Consider the following 25,336-nt stretch of genomic DNA (forward strand, 5'->3'; position numbering starts at 1 on the left):
TATGCGTCTAAAGCCGCTATTGCACGGCATTTAGTTGTCTTTTAACATGCCGCTTTTTGTATTTACATGTATCTTTTGTCAAAATTGTCCATTTACATACGATTCCTCATTTTTGCTATCACACCTGTATGTTATTTTTGTATGACATAATCTAAAAACGTGAGCAAATCTGATTTCTTTTATGCATAAAAATTGTTAAAAGTGTTAAAATCATAAATTTGTTCAAAAAAATGTTAAGTTTTATATATTTTTGCCAGAAGAACAGAGTTTGAAAAGTGAATTTCATATGTTAATTTTATTTCTATCACACCACATATACTATCTACATGTCATAAGACACCTACATACCGCGTAAAAGAGCCTTAACTTGGGCATTATGTTTTTGTTGGGCAACTTTCATGTCCATCCAAAATAAGTTGCCAGGTCTTCCAGGCTCCCTCTGCTTTTGTAAGAACTTTGTGTCTTCATCAATATTTATCTTTAAATTTCTAACAAATTCCCTGCAAATACCATTTGAGTGAAAATCGGACTGTACTATTGTATATATGAGAACTACATGCGCATCTGAACTGATTTTGATAAAATTGAGATATTAAGAAATTTAATAAAAGGTTATTGTTTGTGTTGGTTTATTGGTTTTAAACGCAATTTGTTTCCATAAAATTTGACGCAAACAAAATGAAATCTTTAAGGATATAATTGTTGAATATTTCAAAAAATAAATTTTAAAATTAATACTTTTTACGATTACTTGTTGTAGATAAAAGATTTTGAAGCAGAAGGACGTTTTGATTTCACACATTAGCGCATTCCTATGATAACATTATTTATGATATCTGTAGGTTTTCAAAACAGTAATCCTGAAAAACATGGGTATTTTACTGTGAAACACGAGTTTAATATTCACCTTTTTGTAAACATGAAATAAGACTTGTCGAATTTTATTAAAGATTCTCTACATAAAAGATAAGGAAATCATTATTCGCAAAATCTTTTCATTGTTAAAAGAATTTCTTGGAAGAAAATCAAACAATTAAAGAGTAAATGTTAAAATATTTTAAATAATATTTCACTGTGCTCAAATCTACGGTCAAAGCTAACAGAACTAAATACTTTTTACTAACCGCCCCCGGAAAACTATGGGAATCACTATGAGAAACAGAGGAATAGCAAATACGCACCTCCCTAACGTTAACGACCCACGCGAACGAAAAAAGGACCATGATTTGCGGATATGCACCTGGAATGTCCACACTCTCTATAAAGAAGGTGCAGTGTACGCGTTGGTGGATGTATTAGAGCAGTACAAGGCAGATATTACTGCCTTACAGGGAGTGCGATGGAATGGGAAATGGCGTCACAACAACATCAAACGGTGACAAACTATTCAATAGCTGTTATAATACGAGGCATGCATTTGGCTGTGGATTTTTGGTTAGTAAGAGACTGAAACAGCTCCTCAAGCTTTACTCCGGTGGATAGGAGGCTAGCCACAATCCGCATAAAAGCCAAAATCTTCAAGATCAGCCTTATTTGCGCCCACGCGCCGACAAGCGCCTAGAGAGAGTGACCACCGCCCAGCCCATGATATTACAATTGTTCTGGGAGATTTTATTGCGAAGAGAGAGAAGGAAGACATTTTTGATTCAACAGTTGGAAATTTTAGCCTCCACGAGATAACGTTCGGTTATGGGTTGAGGCTGATAGATTCCGCAGCGACAAACACATGCTAGTTAGTAATACCAGATTTCAAGATAAAAATATTCACAAAGTCTCATGGCTGTCACCCGGCTATTGCCCGACGTTGGCGGCGAAGAGGATACCGCAGAACCAATACCTGATGACGGTATAGAATGTTTACCTCAGAATGAGGTCCAAGCAGCAGTGACCCGACTAAAGAACAACAAGGTAGCAGGAGCCGATGAGTTATCAATTGAACTATTTAAGACCGGAAACGACGCGCTGATAAGACGTATGCATCAGCTTGTTTGCGCAATCTGGGTAGAAGAAAGTATATCCGATGATTGGTGCCTCAGCATACTATGTTCCGCACCCAAGAAAGGAGTCAAGACGGAATGTGCCAACTACAGAGGAATAAGTCTCCTCCCAATCGCATACAAGATACTCTCGAGCGTACTGCGCGAAAGATTAAAACCTAAAGTCAATGAGATAATTGAATAATGCGGCCTTAGACCTGGTAAAAAAATTGGATTATGCGGCTTAAACCTGGTAAATCCACCCTAGACCAGATATTCACACCGCGCCAAATCCTGGAAGAGACCCAAGTAGTACAGATCAACACCTACTATCTCTTCGTTGACTACAAAGCCGCTTTCGATACTTCTTTACGTTCAAAGGCATTTCAAGGCATGTATGAGTTTGGTATCGCCGCAAAATTAATAAGACTGCAGGATGACACTTGCTTATTCGCGTTCCTCAGTAAGAATAGGAAAGAATCTCTCCGAACCATTTAATACCAAACGAGGTTTCAGACAAGGAGACAGCCTATCGTGTGATCTCTTTAATATCCTGCTGGAGAAGATTATACGAGATGCAGATGTGAATAGATATAGCACACTAGAATATATATAGAACTCATGCTACTCGCCTATGCCGACGACATCGACATCATTGGTCGCTCACCGGATGTAGTAACTGCAGCCTTTGAAAGAATCGAAAGAGAGTCAGTGAAAATGGGTCTGGCAGGAAATAGAGATAAGACGAAATGGTTGGTTTCAACTCCCAAAACAGCAGATAAAGAAAATGGAGAAAGTTGGGAACCATAACTTTGAGATAGTCAGTAACTTTATCTACCTCGGCACCGCCGTTACCGAAACGAATGACACCAGTTTTTAGATAAAGCGAATAATAATACTGGCAAACAGATGCTACTTTGGATTAAGTAAGCAGTTTAGAAACTAGGCCACCTCTCGACAGACGAATATTACGCTATACAAGACACTGATACTACCAGTGTTGTTATATGGTTCTGAGGAATGTGTACTTGTGATAGCAGATAAGGCAATGCTTGGAGTATTTGAGAGAAAGATTCTACGTAAAATATATGGACCAGTTTGTGTTAATGGAGAATATAGGCGTCGTATGAACCACGATCTGTGTGAGCTATATGTGAGCTGTATGACGACGATAGCATTGTTATACGTATCCAAATACAACAACTGCGTTGGCTGAGTCATGTTGTCAGAATGGATGGAGAAGCTCCAGCAAAGAAGTCTTTTGAAGGCGAAAACGTGTTACAAGCCGCCTTCTGTGGCGCTACGGTGGGGTTCCAACTAGCTAAGTCGGGGCATGCTCTGGGCGGTCCCAACCCATCCACCAGTAGCCCTAGGGGACGAACAATAAAAAAAAATGAAGGACTTAACACAAAATAAAACGATAACAAACACGAGGAACACCTTAAACAAGAGAGTTTGGTGAAGTTACTACCACACTAGCCCAGCCAACCTTGACCCTTAGATCCTAAACATAAATGAAAAAATATTGTAAGGGCCCCAAATTCCACACCCACTCACTTCATGACGATGTACACCTACTTCCCTCTCTCAAAACAAATTAAAACATCATAATTACGTTATAAAAATCAAACATTAAAAAGAACATTTATTGACATAATCATGATTTGAACCCTAATCTTAACATTGAAACATAACAAAACTGAAACTGAAACACTAACCCAGACTTGTATTCTTCTTGAGTCAATTACTCAGGTCACGCTTAATCACGAACGGAAACACAAAACAGTAGTGCCAAATTCTGGCCAATACTTTAGATCACTATTACTACCTGCCTAATAGAGCTCTGTTAGGGGGTTTCTTTTGGAAATTTTTTTTATGCGTCCACAACAACACGAAAAGGGGAAATCACACTCTCGTCCCATACGTAATTGGGGGTAACCCTACTCTCAAATATAAGTTGACCCTAACTGGAGTTAATGTCCCTCACATAAACACATTATAATGTAAAAGGAAACCAAAAAAAAAGAACTTAAAATAAATAAATAAATAATCAATGAATAAAAAGTAACATAACTACATATAATAAAAAAACACTTACAATAAACACACATAATGATGACTACAACCACAACTTAACCTAATTTATTTTTTTTGGCGATTTTTTTGATTTTGTTTAGTTTTTTCGATGAATTTTAGTTATTTTAAATTTTACCTACTTTCTGCTTTTCTTCTCACACAAAGCTAGGTATTATTATTTCTTTTATTACCTGGCAACTTCCATACATCTAATATATGTGGCAAATGTCCTTTCACTCGTCCAACGCTTGAGCCGGAAGAGACTGTCATTTGGAAAGACTACGCCCAGGGATGTTTCATAAATTGAGCTGACCTGCCCCTTCAATAAGGGGGAAGACAACAAAAAATACCACACTCAAAACCAACGCCACTTTAGTTATTAAGTCCGTATTATGACTTACGTATTTAATAAACACCCACATATAAATGAAACAAATCGCCAATAACACACTGAAGTCTGCGCACAACCCAAATAAAGAATATAATTCACACTGTTTACTGAACTTTTATTAACCTTGACTGATATCTGTTTCAAACGGTCTGTATTTACCCGGCAACACGTAACTTGGACTTTGGACGCGTCTCGCTCTTTCGTCCCTTTTATATACAGGGAAAGACAGCCAAAATTTCGCGCCTTGTGACTTTTCGTACTTTGGCGTACTTCGTACGCGGAGGCCGACCATTACCAAAAAAAACTTTAAACCCCACGCAACAAAATTTCACCATTACCAAGGAATACGGCGGGGATGGCGATGTGCGTGTTTGGTAAGGCAATCCGCGGACGGCCTATATAAAAAAAGGATGAAAAACGGTACATAGTCCGGGAAACACGCGGCTGTGATCACACGTAAGTTTAGCCCATTAAGCCTTAAGCTATAAAAAGACGAAAAGGTAAGTCTCCAATTCTCTCTCCCAAGATATTTCAATAATATGCCTTTTCATCTTACCCCCAGGAAACATTGCCAAAAAATGTCTGCCTTTGGCGTCCCTACTAGCCGTTTGTAGTACGAGGGTGTGCTGCTGCTTCATTTACACGAACTCCACAAACACACATGTAATCACCCCCAGCGTGTCGTTCATACATGTAAAGGGTGATTTTTTTGAGGTTTGGATTTTCATGCATTAGTATTTGACAGATCACGTGGGATTTCAGACATGGTGTCAAAGAGAAAGATGCTCAGTATGCTTTGACATTTCATCATGAATAGACTTACTAACGAGCAACGCTTGCAAATCATTGAATTTTATTACCAAAATCAGCGTTCGGTTCGAAATGTGTTCATTCACCGTAACGTTGCGTCCAACAGCATCTTTGAAAAAATACGGTCCAATGATTCCACCAGCGTACAAACCACACCAAACAGTGCATTTTTCGGGATGCATGGGCAGTTCTTGAACGGCTTCTGGTTGCTCTTCACTCCAAATGCGGCAATTTTGCTTATTTACGTAGCCATTCAACCAGAAATGAGCCTCATCGCTGAACAAAATTTGTCAAAATTTGAACACATTTCGAACCGAACACTGATTTTGGTAATAAAATTCAATGATTTGCAAGCGTTGCTCGTTAGTAAGTCTATTCATGATGAAATGTCAAAGCATACTGAGCATCTTTCTCTTTGACACCATGTCTGAAATCCCACGTGATCTGTCAAATACTAATGCATGAAAATCCTAACCTCAAAAAAATCACCCTTTACATGCATAGCTGTATTTTTCTGTTTCATTCATTTGGGTGAATCATAAAAACAATGTTCACATTATAAGAACTGACGATGGCTCTAATTGTGTGTGTGTGTGTGAAAAATTTTCGACGCCGCCGTTCATACTGCGAGACATCACTTTGCACTACATGACTGCTGAAACAAAAACAATACACGCAGCTCGAAAGCAATATATACAGGTAATATATAGGTAAATCCCGTCTCTGGCACTATTCTAATGTCTCCTCTTCTCACCCTCAGGTATTCGGTGAAGATTTACAAAAAAATTGTTCCTCGGTCACAAACCTGGCTTAGTATGCCTGAATAAATATATCTACCAACCGGCTGTCGCGGCCACATGCGTTTAATATTTCGGTTTCGTATATTTTGCGCTGTTTAGCTTAAGGTAAGATGATTCTGGATCGCCCATCCACTGCAAAGAGTTTGTGCCGCATAAAGATACGACTTGCAAAAACAAAATAATAAACATTTGCTCCAGCTTATATGTATGTAAGTCATAATAAAATTGTCCCGCAACAAAAGACTTATTGGGATACCGAACAAAAAATATATGTATGCCTTTCTCCTTACAGTTATGTATATGTACCTATTTCCATCTCGTGACCGAGGGTGAAATCGCGTCGCCGTATCATCCATAAGTTATGGCTGTGTGCCCACCTTATCTCATCAGCCTGCTGTATATCACCACACATTCACTTGCAGACAATTCATTGGAAGATAGCATAAAAAACCAGTGGAAAAGTCCTAAGTGCGGTAAGTCTTCCTTTTTTATCAAACAAAGACTATAAGTGAATTCGGTCATTGAGGTAACAGTGTGTACATGTGTGCCAATGTTATAAAGGCACTATTGCCATTTGTAGTCATGGACCAAAAAACTATGTAGCAAAAATTATAAACAAAGATAGAACTGAGGCCAGAAGTTTATATGGAAGATGGTGAACATCTTTTAATGCCTTAAAAAAAAAAATAACGCCATGTCTGTTAAAAAATTATCATAACTATTAGATGCAATTTGGCGAAGCAGAAACAAAGTAGCATATTATTAAATGTCGCCGTTGGGATTCAGATCTAGTCTTCACTAAAATATTATCGCGGAACTATACCCATGACTTATCAATAAAATAACTGCTTATATTATTATTTTGAAATTACCGATATATCCTAACATTTTAACTTTGATTCATACCGATCCATTTCGTGGGGTGTCTGGATAATTATATCTCATTTACCACTGATTGTGTTTATTTTTTTGTTTTGTATCATTCGGAACCAAAAAGAATTATATTTGTCTAAAAGTGTTGTTTCCTAGTGGAAGAGTGTTTGGCGTAAGATGGTCATAATATCATAACAGTTTGTGTGTTTACAAATGTAATTTTGTAATTTGTAATTTATTTATTTACACCCGCACAACAAGAATATAAAATTCTTATAATTAAAGTGCGGGTAATATCTCCAACAATTGTACATAGTAAACACTTAGAACTAAGAATATATAGCTATACAAATATCACAGATTTGAATGAATAACTTACTAAGGAAAAAACGAACATTTGTGGCTTTGTAGATTTGAATTTAAAAGAAAAAAAAAAAAACAAAAGTGAATTAAAGAGGATTTAATAGACTTTGTTGATCCGAAAAAAAAAGAAATTAAGGTAACCATAAACGAATAAAAATAAATATATAAATGAGTCTTAACATTCATCAACTTAATGCAGTAAAATGTTTCCAAAGTCTGGTTTTAAATGTTGCCGAGTTACTGAGTAATTGCAGATCGTTAGGAAGTGAATTCCAGAGACGTACAGCGAATATGAACATATGCCATTCAGAAACAAGCCTCCGATACATTTTGGGAATGATTTTTTTACCTCTAGTAGATCTGGCGAAATCAATACAGATATTGTGGTGCCTGCTTGTAGATCAGTTTATGCAGGAAAGTAAGCGATCTTAGGAACAACAAGTTATGTAAGGAGACGCCATACAGAGTATTCAGAGATGGAATCGCGCCGTCTCAAGCCAAATACATAACGAGTAACGATATTAAAAAAAGTGTTTAGCTTACGTTACCGAGTCGCAATTAGCAAACAACTCACAGCCGTAGATAATGCCAGGAACAAGATAAGTCTTTGCCAAGAGAGCCTTAACCCGCAGCGGAGTATCCGACTGAGTGGCCCAGAGAGCACGCAATTTTGAATATCCCTGACCAACGACAGAGTCGATATGATTACTCCAAGTAATCTATGACTGTTCATAGAGAAATTGGCTGTTTGTAAGTATACCAGTGTTTCCTCTTTATGGCCGTGGACAATTCTTGTGAGCAAATCTGCTTTAACGGCTTTGTGTACGCTTGTAGGCATTGAAGTTGATTATGACTTATGATAAACATTTGGATTAGATCTTGGGTTTCGAGCTTTGTGTGTACCTGGTGAAAAAGTGTGCGTGGTTTATGGAAGATGAATATGATGCCACAATGGCCTGTGTGTTTACAACTGAGTTCAATGTGTTGCCTGCGTCTAATAAGAATGTTTTTACAATTGGCCTGGGCAGCTGCATGCGTGCAGGTATACCTGTGTTTCTCCTTTCTATGGCCGCGGGAATTCAGTCAGCAATTTTTGGCCTAATATCTTCGACCGGTAGTATGATAGAGACTTGTGCGTCCCTTTGGACATTTCAATGGTTGTGATATGCAGAAAAAATGTTGAACATTGGTTTTCAAGTCTACGGACATGAGTTTTCTTAATTTTGGGTGTATAATTTTTCAAGAAAATTCTTGCGTGAGTGAAATTTAGCTTGTATGTTTCCCTGAACACTTTCAGAAGAGCATGTATAAATAGCAAGGCAAAAAAATAAATATGTATGTATGTTTTGGACATCCTTCTTAGGGTATAAAAAATCTGTGTCGTTTTCGTTGTATGTTCTATGCGAGTAAATGGTGGTTATGTTTAGGGTCTTGGCTATCGCAGGATAGTGATTTTTTTTAGTTTGTTTTGTACGCACTAAAGTGTAACTTGCTTTTACCGATTTATTGTTTTATCATTTGAGTAGGCGGAAATATGGTAGATCGTTTTATTTTGTTCTTGTGGCAATTACACTACGCATTGTTGGTTTCGTTTCAACGTGGGGAACTCCCACACCCTATTATGCTGTTGGGGTCAGTAACATTCAACACATTCATTCTGTTCCAACGTGGGGAACTCCCACGCCCTGTTAGTAGTCCCATAAGCCGGGCCTTAGGAAATATTATTGCACTGGTGGTATATAAATTAAATAAGTAAAAAAAAAACATCACAATAAGCTTTGCAAAAAAAAAAATATTTCAATGCAAAATAGATTAAATAAACTGGATATTCACGACTTAGTTTACTTAATCTAATATTGCATTTTAAAAATTTTATCACAGGCCTATTGCACCTTGGTTCATATTCTAAGATCATTGGCGTGAAAATTTCCAAGTGGTTTCCCCTAAAGCGTCTCTAGCTCATACATGTTGTTACCTATTGGCTTAACGACTCTGCATTTTAGGAACTTTTTGCAGAACTTGGCGTTTATGTTGTTTTTGAAGTCAGACAGAGTGTGATTTCTCGTATACACCTCTTGTCCTGGCAGAAATTTGAAAACACGAGCTCGTTGATTATATCTTTCGGCACTAGATTGGTATGCTTGATGCATATTTTCTTTCGTCCGTTCTCTCATCATATCAAATTTTGCATATTTTCTTTCATCCGTTCTCTCATCATTTCAAATTTATCCGATCTATTTAATTGCTCCATCTGGTGGTCGGTAAGGGATTGAAGTTTTTCGCTAGTATGTAATCGTTTCCACTGGTGAACATGTTATAGCCAAATAACGCGAAGAAGGGGTTAATGCCTGTGGCTGAGTGGACGGAAGTTCTCAGGGCCTGTTCAATTTCTGTCAAGTATAGGTCCCAGTCGCGATGATCATGTTCAATATATGTTCTTATGGCTGCTATTACCGATTGTTTTACTCGCTCTGACGCGTTTGATTGCGGAGAGTAGTAAGCTGTGTAATATGTTTAATTTTGTAGTTTTTGATCATTTCTTCGAACATTTTTGAAACAAATTGTTTCCCATTGTCGCTGTGTATGATTTCTGGAACGCCGAACGTATGAAAAACGTGGTTTTCCAGGAATTTTACAACGTTTCGTGAAGTGGCTTCCTTCATGGCATGCAAAAATGTGAATTTCGTAAAGTGGTCGACTACTATGAATATATAGGCATTGCCTATTTTGGACCTAGGGTACTTTCCAAGGAAATCAATGTACAATATCTGGAAAGGCCAATATTCGGTAAGATTTGGCTGATGCTGTACTGGCCGTAGTTTGGTGAGGATATATTTCCAATCCTAGTTCTTCAATTGTCTCTCGACAATGTTTTCCTAGTACGCTTACGGTAGCACCTGAATCTAGAAACGGTTCATTCGCCTCTTCTTGGAGGGCATGAACGCGAATTGGTCTATTCATGGTAGGTGGTGGTGCTGGTGGGGCTTGATCCTTTCGGAAAAAGGTCCTTTCGACTACCAAACATTCCACTCGCAGTTGCTCGAGAGAGCTCGAGAGATGATATGGGTATTGAATAGACGATACTAGACAAGTTCTTCCTGAGATTATTTGTTACAAGTGAGATCTCCTCAAATTATGACACTGGCTTTTCAAGCTTAGATCTCATAAGGTTGATGTCGTGGAAAAAGGAATCAATAGACTCACTTGGTCCCTGTTATCGTTCAAGTAAATCTCGCATTGCTTCAAAGCATGTTCTCCTCGTCTTAAATCGCTCGGTTAAGCCATGTTTCAACGATTCCCAATCATTGATGTTTTGTAGAAGAATACTGTCTTCTACAAAACATCCTAATTGAGCACGTGCCTCATTCACACTTTCAAGCACCATATTCCTGACGAGATGGTTAATTTCGTCTCGTTGATTTCCCGAGTCAGATGCCTGAGGTATGTTAGGTTGCGTCCTGGCAGCAGCACTAGTGCCTGACTGGGGGTTTTTAATAGTCCCCGACAAATCCCTGAACGTCACATCCCTATTTACATTGGACTGCTCCATTGTGTTGTTCAGTCCCTTCTTCTTCTTCTTCCGGTTAGGTTTAGGTGTATGAACAGAAGTTCTACTAGTATCGAAAGCTAGAGTCCTATTACGTTTACTTCGCCTCTTCCCTGCGGCGTAATCACTCATTAGTTTCTAGGCAAATAACGTTCCATTTCGATATATGTCTCAATCTATGCCTTAGGTCAATGACAAAAAAAAAAAACTTGTTGTCAAATCGCAAAACTTAGACAGCGATGCGCAAAAAAAAGAACTAAAAAATAAAAAAAACCCAAAAAATAAAAAACTAATCAGGATTAAAAGATCGAAAAAAATATAATTAAATAAATCAAGAAAAAAATGTATATATATATAAATAAATAATAAGTGAATAGCTAATAATATAAAAAAAGATAAACAAAACGCAAAACCAAACCACTAAGTCTAGTAATATAAGCTACGACACATAAATTAGGATATTAGTACACAATATTATTTGTCAAAGATTATGTAAAAGAAAGCAAAACATACGGCATTCAATCTAGAAACATAAACGTATAAAAAAGTTTTAGTATAGTTTTTTTTATTATAACTTGTTAACACGCCTGAGAGGTAGTTAGTTGTGTTTTCAATGGTCTATGAGGTGAAGTGTGTGGAATAGTTTTCACTAAATTTCAATAAAAACATATTCTATAAAAACAAAGTGTCCTAATTAGGTTGCTTAGGTGTACCCGTTGACTGGACTAAACATTCACTTGAACAATAACAAAGTTCAATATCAAGAATTTGGCACCACGGCATTTTTCCAGCTATTGCCAAGAAAAAAGATCTCGCGACAGAGTACTACATGACAATGCACACCTGTGACCTGCATCACAGTAGCAATTGCCCCTTTCCCCTATGCTAATTCTATCAATTTGCTTTGTCTCAATCATATATGTGCGGTTAGCACCATGGCAGTTTTTACTAGATAAACGCTAACGAAAAAAAGATCTCATGTCAGAGTACTTTGTAGCAATGCAATATTGCGATGTATTCATCACAATAGCCATTGCACGTTTCCCCTTATGCTATCCCTATTGCTATTGTAACTATTTAAAAATAAAAACATAAACAAATAAAATCTTATATACCCTCCCCCATGGAGTGCATTGGTCGAGTTCTTTTCCCGGCATCTCTTCTTAGGCAAAAAAAGGATATAAGAAAAGATTTGATCTGCTATTAGAGCGATATCAAAATATGGTGCGGTTTGGACCACAATTAAATTATATGTTGGAGACCTGTGTAAAATGTCAGCCAATTCGAATAAGATTTGCGCCCTTTGGGGGCTCAAAAAGTAAAATACAGAGATCGATTTATATGGGAGCTGTATCGGGCTATGGACCGATTCAGACCATAATTAACACGTATGTTGATGGTCATGGGAGGATACGTCGTGCAAAATTTCAGGCAAATCGGATAAGAATTGCGCTCTCTAGATACTCAAGAAGTCAAGAACCAAGATCAGTTTATATGGCAGCTACATCAGGTTATGGACTGATTTGAACCATACTTGGCACAGTTGTTGGATATCAAAACAAAACACGTGGTGCAAAATTTCATTCTAATCGGATAAGAATTGCGCACTCTAGAGGCTCAAGAAGTCAAGACCCAAGATCAGTTTATATGACAGCTATACCAGGTAATGGACCGAATTGAACATTACTTAGCACAGTTGTTAGAAGTGACACTAAAACACTATGTGCAAGCTGTATCGGGCTATAGACCGATTCAGACCATAATTAACACGTATGTTGATGGTCATGAGAGGATACGTCGTGCAAAATTGCAAGAATGTGAATTTCGCATGCAAGAATGTGAATTTCGTAAAGTGGTCGACTACTATGAATATATAGGCGTTGCCTTTTTTGGACCTGGGGTACTTTCCAAGGAAATCAATGTACAATTTCTGGAAAGGCCTCTGGATTATTACTTCATCGCCGATCGTAGGATTCATGCGTTGATTTACAGGCTTAGTCTCTCTACAAGTTTGGCAATTGCTGATGTATTGTCTGACCTGCGAAGCCATTTTGGGCCAATAATTGAAAGGTTTTAAACGATTTAAAGTTTTTGTTATCCCATCATGTACTGCATTTGCATAGTTGTGCGCCTTTTCGATTAAAACAAATGTTATATCCTGGGGTATCCATAGCTTCCATTCAAATTCCATCATTTCTGGCTCAAAGCTTTTAGTATAGATATTGCCCTCATCGACCTTTAAGTCTGGCAGTCGCTCTTTGTTTTGTATGACGGAGTCACGCAGTTCCCCATATTCTTCGCCCTCAAAAGCAGTGGTCTCAAAATCCAATAGGTCCTCATCACTGATTTCCTCTACAACTATATCTGACTCGACAGGCATTCTAGATAAGGTATCGGCTACAACGTTTTCGGAACCTTTCCGATGTTCAATCGATAAGTCGTAGGCCGGTAGCTGCAGTGACCATTGTGCAAGTCTGCCACTTATACCGCCACTTGGGTTATATTGAATTTCACCCCTTTCTTTAGAGTATCGGTTAGGGATGCAGAGATGGAGGCAAAATCTTTTATAAATCTTCGGTACCATCCTGCAGTACCGAGAAAACTTCTCACTTCCCTTGGAGATTTTGGCAGTGGAATCCTCTGCATTGCGTTCACTTTTTCGGGGTCAGTTTTCAAACTACCGTTCCCAATTATGAAGCCATGGTACTTCAGCTCGCGAAAACAGAATAAGGATTTCTTTAACCCAATGGTTAAATTCGCTCTTTGCAGACATTCAGCTACTTCTCCTAGCAATTTCAAATGATTCTCGAAATCGTATGCTATGATAAGGAGGTCATCCAAAAAAATTAAGACGTTTGACTTAAGACGTCCTGGTATCACTTTGTCCATTAATCGACAGAGTCTTTGAGCCGCATTGCATAAGCCAAACGGCATGACTCTGAATTAATACAGAGGTCGACCTGGCACTGTAAATGCGGTACAGGGCTTCGCTTCTTCTTCTAGCTCTATTTGCCAAAAGGCATACTTCAGGTCGACACTACTGATATAATGGGTCTGGTCTATGCGGTTCAAGATCCCGTCGATATTTTGCAAGGGATATGCATCTTTCACGATTAAGCCATTCAATTTCCTTGCATCGAGGCAGAATCTGTTTTTATTTGGTTTTCTCACAACTGTAGTCCTGTTACTCCATGGTGAGTCACACTCTTCAATAACTTTTAAGGTTAGCAAAGTATCTATCTCTTTATATACTAACTCTTGTACGGCTGGCGATAAGGGATAATGTTTATCCTTGACAGGATTGGCACCTTCAACAAGTTTAATTGCATGTTTTTCAAAACTTGTACAGCCCAAGCCTTTGTTTTCGAAAGTAGCGAATCTCTTTACCACTTCATTAAGTCTCTTTTGTTGATCTTCAGTAAGGTTGTGCATTTTTGGATTTTCGTTAGAAGTATTCCAGTATAGTTCCAAGTAGTTCCTCTACAGTAAATATTTCGGGAGCTATTTCAAAAATCTTCCAGAAGTCAGCTCCTAAATACTGATCTTGTTCTAGGTCAGGGCATAAAAAGAGAATAATTTGAGCGCATTTTTTTATACTCAATCTTAACTTTTATTTTCCCCAATATTCGGTAAGATTTGGCTGATGCTGTACTGGCCGTAGTTTGGTGAGGATATATTTCCAATCCTAGTTCTTAAATTGTCTCTCGACAATGTTTTCCTAGTACGCTTACGGTAGCACCTGAATCTAGAAACGGTTCATTCGCCTCTTCTTGGAGGGCATGAACGCGAATTGGTCTATTCATGGTAGGTGGTGGTGCTGGTGGGGCTTGATCCTTTCGGAAAAAGGTCCTTTCGACTACCAAACATTCCACTCGCAGTTGCTCGAGAGAGCTCGAGAGATGATATGGGTATTGAATAGACGATATTAGACAAGTTCTTCCTGAGATTATTTTTTACAAGTGAGATCTCCTCAAATTATGACACTGGCTTTTCAAGCTTAGATCTCATAAGGTTGATGTCGTGGAAAAAGGAATCAATAGACTCACTTGGTCCCTGTTATCGTTCAAGTAAATCTCGCATTGCTTCAAAGCATGTTCTCTTCGTCTTAAATCGCTCGGTTAAGCCATGTTTCAACGATTCCCAATCATTGATGCTCTATGATCTTTGTTGGAGGCAAAACCACTCTTGGGCCGGTCCAGGCACTAGGACGTAAAACTCGTTGAGTATATCTTCCCATGACAGCTTATAATGCCTCTGAAAGTGTTCTAGGCGGTAGATGAAATCCTCCACCTGCAAGCTATTGGGTCTTCCCGAAAAACTTATACCGAACCGCTCCACTCTTACGCCATGGGTACCCGTGCTGAATATCGAAGGTGTCACAGTGTTCCGGCGATTGATATTGACATTCTCCCTAGATTGTTGTGTAGGGGCCTCAAACCTCGAGTTCGCTGTAGGGTCCGGCTGTACAGACGGATGCTGAGGGTTATTCTGTCCGCTAATAGTTAATCTAGCTACCATCTCGTTGAGCCTATCTATCACCGAGTGTACGCTTTGCATCTCTCTTGCAATACTGTCTTCTACAAAACATCCTAATTGAGCACGTGCCTCATTCACACTTTCAAGCACCATATTCCTGACGAGATGGTTAATTTCGTCTCGTTGATTTCCCGAGTCAGATGCCTGAGGTATGTTAGGTTGCGTCCTGGCAGCAGCACTAGTGCCTGACTGGGGGTTGTTAATAGTCCCCGACAAATCCCTGAACGTCACATCCCTATTTACATTGGACTGCTCCATTGTGTTGTTCAGTCCCTTCTTCTTCTTCCGGTTAGGATTAGGTGTATGAGCAGAAGTTCTACTAGTAAAGCTAGAGTTCTATTACGTTTACTTCGCCTCTTCCCTGCGGCGTAATCACTCATTAGTTTCTAGGCAAATAACGTTCAATTTTGATATTTGTCTCAATCTATGCCTTAGGTCAATGACAAAAAAAAAAAAACTTGTTGTCGAATCGCAAAACTTAGACAGCGATGCGCAAAAAAAAACTAAAAAATAAAAAAAACCCAAAAAATAAAAAAACTAATCAGGATTAAAAGATCGAAAAAAATATAATTAAATAAATCAAAAAAAAAAAAATATATATATATATAAATAAATAATAAGTGAATAGCTAATAATATAAAAAAGATAAACAAAACGCAAAACCAAACCACTAAGTCTAGTAATATAAGCTACGACACATAAATAAATATTATTTGTCAAAGATTATGTAAAAGAAAGCAAAACATATGGCATTCAATCTAGAAACATAAACGTATAAAAAAGTTTTAGTATAGTTTTTTTTTATTATAACTTGTTAACACGCCTGAGAGGTAGTTAGTTGTGTTTTCAATGGTCTATGAGGTGAAGTGTGTGGAATAGTTTTCACTAAATTTCAATAAAAACATATTCTATAAAAACAAAGTGTCCTAATTAGGTTGCTTAGGTGTACCCGTTGACTGGACTAAACATTCACTTGAACAATAACAAAGTTCAATATCAAGAATTTGGCACCACGGCATTTTTCCAGCTATTGCCAAGAAAAAAGATCTCGCGACAGAGTACTACATGACAATGCACACCTGTGACCTGCATCACAGTAGCAATTGCCCCTTTCCCCTATGCTAATTCTATCAATTTGCTTTGTCTCTATCATATATGTGCGGTTAGCACCATGGCAGTTTTTACTAGATAAACGCTAACGAAAAAAAGATCTCATGTCAGAGTACTTTGTAGCAATGCAATATTGCGATGTATTCATCACAATAGCCATTGCACGTTTCCCCTTATGCTATCCCTATTGCTATTGTAACTATTTAAAAATAAAAACATAAACAAATAAAATCTTATATACCCTCCCCCATGGAGTGCATTGGTCGAGTTCTTTTCCCGGCATCTCTTCTTAGGCAAAAAAAGGATATAAGAAAAGATTTGCTCTGCTATTAGAGCGATATCAAAATATGGTGCGGTTTGGACCACAATTAAATTATATGTTGGAGACCTGTGTAAAATGTCAGCCAATTCGAATAAGATTTGCGCCCTTTGGGGGCTCAAAAAGTAAAATACAGAGATCGATTTATATGGGAGCTGTATCGGGCTATAGACCGATTCAGACCATAATTAACACGTATGTTGATGGTCATGGGAGGATACGTCGTGCAAAATTTCAGGCAAATCGGATAAGAATTGCGCTCTCTAGATACTCAAGAAGTCAAGACCCAAGATCAGTTTATATGGCAGCTACATCAGGTTATGGACTGATTTGAACCATACTTGGCACAGTTGTTGGATATCAAAACAAAACACGTGGTGCAAAATTTCATTCTAATCGGATAAGAATTGCGCACTCTAGAGGCTCAAGAAGTCAAGACCCAAGATCAGTTTATATGACAGCTATACCAGGTAATGGACCGAATTGAACATTACTTAGCACAGTTGTTAGAAGTGACACTAAAACACTATGTGCAAGCTGTATCGGGCTATAGACCGATTCAGACCATAATTAACACGTATGTTGATGGTCATGAGAGGATACGTCGTGCAAAATTGCATGGCATGCAAGAATGTGAATTTCGTAAAGTGGTCGACTACTATGAATATATAGGCATTGCCTTTTTTGGACCTGGGGTACTTTCCAAGGAAATCAATGTACAATTTCTGGAAAGGCCTCTGGATTATTACTTCATCGCCGATCGTAGGATTCATGCGTTGATTTACAGGCTTAGTCTCTCTACAAGTTTGGCAATTGCTGATGTATTGTCTGACCTGCGAAGCCATTTTGGGCCAATAATTGAAAGGTTTTAAACGATTTAAAGTTTTTGTTATCCCATCATGTACTGCATTTGCATAGTTGTGCGCCTTTTCGATTAAAACAAATGTTATATCCTGGGGTATCCATAGCTTCCATTCAAATTCCATCATTTCTGGCTCAAAGCTTTTAGTATAGATATTGCCCTCATCGACCTTTAAGTCTGGCAGTCGCTCTTTGTTTTGTATGACGGAGTCACGCAGTTCCCCATATTCTTCGCCCTCAAAAGCAGTGGTCTCAAAATCCAATAGGTCCTCATCACTGATTTCCTCTACAACTATATCTGACTCGACAGGCATTCTAGATAAGGTATCGGCTACAACGTTTTCGGAACCTTTCCGATGTTCAATCGAAAAGTCGTAGGCCGGTAGCTGCAGTGACCATTGTGCAAGTCTGCCACTTATACCGCCACTTGGGTTATATTGAATTTCACCCCTTTCTTTAGAGTATCGGTTAGGGATGCAGAGATGGAGGCAAAATCTTTTATAAATCTTCGGTACCATCCTGCAGTACCGAGAAAACTTCTCACTTCCCTTGGAGATTTTGGCAGTGGAATCCTCTGCATTGCGTTCACTTTTTCGGGGTCAGTTTTCAAACTACCGTTCCCAATTATGAAGCCAATGTACTTCAGCTCGCGAAAACAGAATAAGGATTTCTTTAACCCAATGGTTAAATTCGCTCTTTGCAGACATTCAGCTACTTCTCCTAGCAATTTCAAATGATTCTCGAAATCGTATGCTATGATAAGGAGGTCATCCAAAAAAATTAAGACGTTTGACTTAAGACGTCCTGGTATCACTTTGTCCATTAATCGACAGAGTCTTTGAGCCGCATTGCATAAGCCAAACGGCATGACTCTGAATTAATACAGAGGTCGACCTGGCACTGTAAATGCGGTACAGGGCTTCGCTTCTTCTTCTAGCTCTATTTGCCAAAAGGCATACTTCAGGTCGACACTACTGATATAATGGGTCTGGTCTATGCGGTTCAAGATCCCGTCGATATTTTGCAAGGGATATGCATCTTTCACGATTAAGCCATTCAATTTCCTTGCATCGAGGCAGAATCTGTTTTTATTTGGTTTTCTCACAACTGTAGTCCTGTTGCTCCATGGTGAGTCACACTCTTCAATAACTTTTAAGGTTAGCAAAGTATCTATCTCTTTATATACTAACTCTTGTACGGCTGGCGATAAGGGATAATGTTTATCCTTGACAGGATTGGCACCTTCAACAAGTTTAATTGCATGTTTTTCAAAACTTGTACAGCCCAAGCCTTTGTTTTCGAAAGTAGCGAATCTCTTTACCACTTCATTAAGTCTCTTTTGTTGATCTTCAGTAAGGTTGTGCATTTTTGGATTTTCGTTAGAAGTATTCCAGTATAGTTCCAAGTAGTTCCTCTACAGTAAATATTTCGGGAGCTATTTCAAAAATCTTCCAGAAGTCAGCTCCTAAATACTGATCTTGTTCTAGGTCAGGGCATAAAAAGAGAATAATTTGAGCGCATTTTTTTATACTCAATCTTAACTTTTATTTTCCCCAATATTCGGTAAGATTTGGCTGATGCTGTACTGGCCGTAGTTTGGTGAGGATATATTTCCAATCCTAGTTCTTAAATTGTCTCTCGACAATGTTTTCCTAGTACGCTTACGGTAGCACCTGAATCTAGAAACGGTTCATTCGCCTCTTCTTGGAGGGCATGAACGCGAATTGGTCTATTCATGGTAGGTGGTGGTGCTGGTGGGGCTTGATCCTTTCGGAAAAAGGTCCTTTCGACTACCAAACATTCCACTCGCAGTTGCTCGAGAGAGCTCGAGAGATGATATGGGTATTGAATAGACGATATTAGACAAGTTCTTCCTGAGATTATTTTTTACAAGTGAGATCTCCTCAAATTATGACACTGGCTTTTCAAGCTTAGATCTCATAAGGTTGATGTCGTGGAAAAAGGAATCAATAGACTCACTTGGTCCCTGTTATCGTTCAAGTAAATCTCGCATTGCTTCAAAGCATGTTCTCTTCGTCTTAAATCGCTCGGTTAAGCCATGTTTCAACGATTCCCAATCATTGATGCTCTATGATCTTTGTTGGAGGCAAAACCACTCTTGGGCCGGTCCAGGCACTAGGACGTAAAACTCGTTGAGTATATCTTCCCATGACAGCTTATAATGCCTCTGAAAGTGTTCTAGGCGGTAGATGAAATCCTCCACCTGCAAGCTATTGGGTCTTCCCGAAAAACTTATACCGAACCGCTCCACTCTTACGCCATGGGTACCCGTGCTGAATATCGAAGGTGTCACAGTGTTCCGGCGATTGATATTGACATTCTCCCTAGATTGTTGTGTAGGGGCCTCAAACCTCGAGTTCGCTGTAGGGTCCGGCTGTACAGACGGATGCTGAGGGTTATTCTGTCCGCTAATAGTTAATCTAGCTACCATCTCGTTGAGCCTATCTATCACCGAGTGTACGCTTTGCATCTCTCTTGCAATACTGTCTTCTACAAAACATCCTAATTGAGCACGTGCCTCATTCACACTTTCAAGCACCATATTCCTGACGAGATGGTTAATTTCGTCTCGTTGATTTCCCGAGTCAGATGCCTGAGGTATGTTAGGTTGCGTCCTGGCAGCAGCACTAGTGCCTGACTGGGGGTTGTTAATAGTCCCCGACAAATCCCTGAACGTCACATCCCTATTTACATTGGACTGCTCCATTGTGTTGTTCAGTCCCTTCTTCTTCTTCCGGTTAGGATTAGGTGTATGAGCAGAAGTTCTACTAGTAAAGCTAGAGTTCTATTACGTTTACTTCGCCTCTTCCCTGCGGCGTAATCACTCATTAGTTTCTAGGCAAATAACGTTCAATTTTGATATTTGTCTCAATCTATGCCTTAGGTCAATGACAAAAAAAAAAAAAAACTTGTTGTCGAATCGCAAAACTTAGACAGCGATGCGCAAAAAAAAACTAAAAAATAAAAAAAACCCAAAAAATAAAAAAACTAATCAGGATTAAAAGATCGAAAAAAATATAATTAAATAAATCAAAAAAAAAAAATATATATATATAAATAAATAATAAGTGAATAGCTAATAATATAAAAAAGATAAACAAAACGCAAAACCAAACCACTAAGTCTAGTAATATAAGCTACGACACATAAATAAATATTATTTGTCAAAGATCATGTAAAAGAAAGCATAACATACGACATTCAATCTAGAAACATAAACGTATAAAAAAGTTTTAGTATAGTTTTTTTTATTATAACTTGTTAACACGCCTGAGAGGTACTTAGGTGTGTTTTCAATGGTCTATGAGGTGAAGTGTGTGGAATAGTTTTTACTAAATTTCAATAAAAACATATTCTATAAAAACAAAGTGTCCTAATTAGGTTGCTTAGGTGTAACCGTTGACTGGACTAAACATTCACTTGAACAATAACAAAATTCAATATCAAGAATTTGGCACCACGGCATTTTTCCAGCTATTGCCAAAAAAAAAGATCTCGCGACAGAGTACTACATGACAATGCACACCTGTGACCTGCATCACAGTAGCAATTGCCCCTTTCCCCTATGATAATTCTATCAATTTGCTTTGTCTCAATCATATATGTGCGGTTAGCACCATGGCAGTTTTTACTAGATAAACGCTAACGAAAAAAAGATCTCATATCAGAGTACTTTGTAGCAATGCAATATTGCGATGTATTCATCACAATAGCCATTGCACGTTTCCCCTTATGCTATCCCTATTGCTATTGTAACTATTTAAAAATAAAAACATAAACAAATAAAATCTTATATACCCTCCCCCATGGAGTGCATTGGTCGAGTTCTTTTCCCGGCATCTCTTCTTAGGCAAAAAAAGGATATAAGAAAAGATTTGCTCTGCTATTAGAGACCTTGGAGACCTGTGTAAAATGTCAGCCAATTCGAATAAGATTTGCGCCCTTTGGGGGCTCAAAAAGTAAAATACAGAGATCGATTTATATGGGAGCTGTATCGGGCTATAGACCGATTCAGACCATAACTAACACGTATGTTGATGGTCATGGGAGGATACGTCGTGCAAAATTTCAGGCAAATCGGATAAGAATTGCGCTCTCTAGATACTCAAGAAGTCAAGACCCAAGATCAGTTTATATGGCAGCTACATCAGGTTATGGACTGATTTGAACCATACTTGGCACAGTTGTTGGATATCAAAACAAAACACGTGGTGCAAAATTTCATTCTAATCGGATAAGAATTGCGCACTCTAGAGGCTCAAGAAGTCAAGACCCAAGATCGGTTTATATGACAGCTATACCAGGTAATGGACCGAATTGAACATTACTTAGCACAGTTGTTAGAAGTGACACCAAAACACTATGTGCAAGCTGTATCGGATTCAGACCATAATTAACACGTATGTTGATGGTCATGAGAGGATACGTCGTGCAAAATTTCAGGCAAATCGGATAAGAATTGCGCCCTCTAGAGGCTCAAGAAGACAAGACCCAAGATCGGTTTATATGGCAGCCATATCAGGTTATAGACCGATTTGAACCACACTTGACACAGTTATTGGATATCGTAACAAAACACGTCGTGCAAAATTTCATTCCAATCGGATAAGAATTGTGCACTCTAGAGGCTCAAGAATTCAAGACCCAAGATCGGTTTATATGACAGTTATATCAGGTTATGGACCGATATGGCCCATTTACAATACCAACCGACCTACACTAATAAAAAGTATTTGTGCAAAATTTCAAGCGGCTAGCTTTACTCCTTCGGAAGTTAGCGTGCTTTCGACAGACAGATGGACGGACGGACATGGCTAGATCGATATAAAATGTCGCGACGATCAATAATATAAATACTTTATGGGGTCTCAGACGAATATTTTGTGTAATTACAAACAGAATGATGAAATTAGTATACCCCCCATCCTATGGTGGAGGGTATAAAAAAGACAAAAAAGGATTGGTCATAAACACAATACATTCATTGTTACATCAAACGAACAAGATTATTACTGCTGACCCTAATAGGTATATGGAACGGAAATCCTAGGATACTGTGGGGTTCCAACTAGCTAAGTCGGGCCATGCTCTGGGCGGTCCCAATCCATCCACCAGTAGCCCTAGGGGACGAACAATAAAAAAATGAAGGACTTAACACAAAATAAAACGATAACAAACACGAGGAACACCTTAAACAAGAGAGTTTGGTGGAGTTACTCCCACACTAGCCCAGCCAACCTTGACCCTTAGATCCTAAACATAAATGAAAAAATATTGTAAGGGCCCCAAATTCCACACACACTCACTTCATGACGATGTACACCTACTTCCCTCTCTGAAAACAAATTAAAACATCATAATTACGTTATAAAAATCAAACTTTAAAAAGAACATTTATTTACATAATCATGATTTGAACCTTAATCTTAACATTGAAACATAACAAAACTGAAACTGAAACACTAACCCAGACTTGTATTCTTCTTGAGTCAATTACTCAGATCACGCTTAATCACGAACGGAAACACAAAACAGTAGTGCCAAATTCTGGCCAATACTTTAGATCACTATTACTACCTGCCTAATAGAGCTCTGTTAGGGGGTTTCTTTTGGACATTTTTTTATGTGTCCACAACGACACGAAAAGGGGAAATCACACTCTTATCCCATACGTAATTGGGGGTAACCCTACACGCAAATATAAGTTGTCCCTAACTGGAGTTAATGTCCCTCACATAAACACAAACCAAAAGAAGAACGATTTTTTTGACTTTTTTTAGTTTTTTCGATGAATTTTAGTTATTTTTAGTTTTACTTCCTTTTTTATTTCCTTTCTCTTTCTTTTCTATAATTTCATTTTCTAATTAATCTTTCTTTTTCAAATTGGAACCCGGGGTTGTTGGCACATTAAAATGGACGTCTGAACGTCAAATTATCCCGTAGAGACATTCTGGACTTTTTTCTTATCTTTTCTTCTCACACAAAGGTAGGTATAATTATTTCTTTTGTTACCTGGCAACCTCCATACATCTATGTAATAAACCTTATCGCCTCTTTTATTCCTTGGATGTCCTTTCACTAGTCCAACGCTTGAGCCGGAAGAGATTGTCAATAATGCCGAGGAGGCCGCGATGATTCCGGTCCTGTTGGCCATTTGGGGTTTCCTTCAAAGGAAGACAACAAAAAAATACCACACTCAAAACCAACGCCACTTTAGTTATTAAGTCCATATTATGACTTACGTATTTAATTAACACCCACATATAAATATAACAAATCGCCAATAACACACTGAAGTCTGCGCACAACCCAAATAAAGAATATAATTGACACTGTTTACTAGACTTTTATTAACTTTGACTGGTATCTGTTTCAAACGGTCTGTATTTACCCGGCAACACGTAACTTGGACTTTGGACGCGTCTCGCTCTTTCGTCCCTTTTATATACAGGGAAAGACAGCCAAAATTTCGCGCCTTGTGACTTTTCCTTCCATTTCCACCGCATTTATTACTCGTCTTCGTCTTTCCATATGACTTTAAAAAAAAGGCAGAGTCGTATCCATCGGCTGCGTTACACCCCCACTAACTGCGATCTACATACCCCTGCAGTGGCAGCACTGTCACCAATCGCCTTGGCACCATGTAGTGTTTCCGCCACAGTTTTTCTCTACCAGCTATTGCGTACTTCGTACGCGGAGGTCGGCCATTACCAAAAAAAAAAAAAAAAAACTTTAAACCCCACGCAACACACGTTGGTACACGCAAACCGGGATGACCAAAAGCCCGATGTCAATCGAGTGATGGGAGACACATTAAAACTTGATGTCAGAGATTATAAAATAAGCGCAGAAGATCCCGACGCTTGGAACGCTATTCTACGTTCGGCTAGTGGAACAAATGTTCTGTCATAGCCAATTAAAGCAAATCACTTATTCTTTGGAAAAGTTTTTCAGACTAAAAACCAAAATTTTTTATTTAAAGAATTTTTTTAAATATTTTTTTTTTTTTACAGATAAAATTTCAATTAAAATAAGAAACGAGAATAAGAGAAAATTCACATACAATTATGAGTTAGAAAAAAATTTTGTTTAATGTTTGTCTTTGCCGGAACAATTTTTATAAAAAGCTAGCTGGACAGGGCCTGCTCCGCTGCGCCTACTTTAACTCTCTAATATCTATTTAGGGTGGGGACACTTCGCCCTGAATGTGGATTATCGTGTTACTGTAGCCCATATCGGCCTATGACGCTGAACGCCTGCGTTCAAATCCTGCCGGAACTTCGGACAAAATTTAAAGCGGTGGTTATACCCTCTCAATGCTAGCGACATTTGCGAGATACCATACCATGCATGGTCATGTAAAAAATTCTCCCAAAGAGGTGTTGCACTGCGCCACACCGTACGGACTCAGCTATAAAAAAGGCCCCTTATACTTGATAAACTCAACTTGAATCGGAAAGCGATCATTGATGTATGAAAAGTTTGCCCCTGCTCGATTCCTAGGCAAATTTTTACTTTACTCCCAAATGCCTTTCTTTTGAGCCTTATATTACTGTATTGGCAAATATTTCGGGTTTAGGGGGTATTTCGGGGGTGGTCACTTGGTCATTAAAGTAAATATAAGATTCGTGCCATACTTTCAGAAACATTCGT

The 25,336-nt window shown here is 38.4% G+C and overlaps 1 protein-coding gene and 1 long non-coding RNA gene across 8 annotated transcripts in view; one reads left to right on the top strand and one right to left on the bottom strand.

The window, feature by feature from the left end:
• LOC106090318 (cyclin-dependent kinase 5 activator 1) overlaps positions 1–25,336 on the bottom strand; it is a 428,985-nt gene that overhangs the window by 212,636 nt on the left and 191,013 nt on the right. The window lies entirely within an intron of this gene.
• LOC106095512 (uncharacterized) lies at positions 5,769–24,018 on the top strand. Its single transcript, XR_009397731.1, has 5 exons — positions 5,769–5,952; positions 6,014–6,262; positions 6,346–6,526; positions 23,627–23,669; positions 23,766–24,018. It is a non-coding gene; the product is annotated as an uncharacterized LOC106095512 (long non-coding RNA).

This window comes from Stomoxys calcitrans, chromosome 3 (genome assembly GCF_963082655.1).
Source record: "Stomoxys calcitrans chromosome 3, idStoCalc2.1, whole genome shotgun sequence".
NCBI classification, from domain to species: domain Eukaryota; kingdom Metazoa; phylum Arthropoda; class Insecta; order Diptera; family Muscidae; genus Stomoxys; species Stomoxys calcitrans.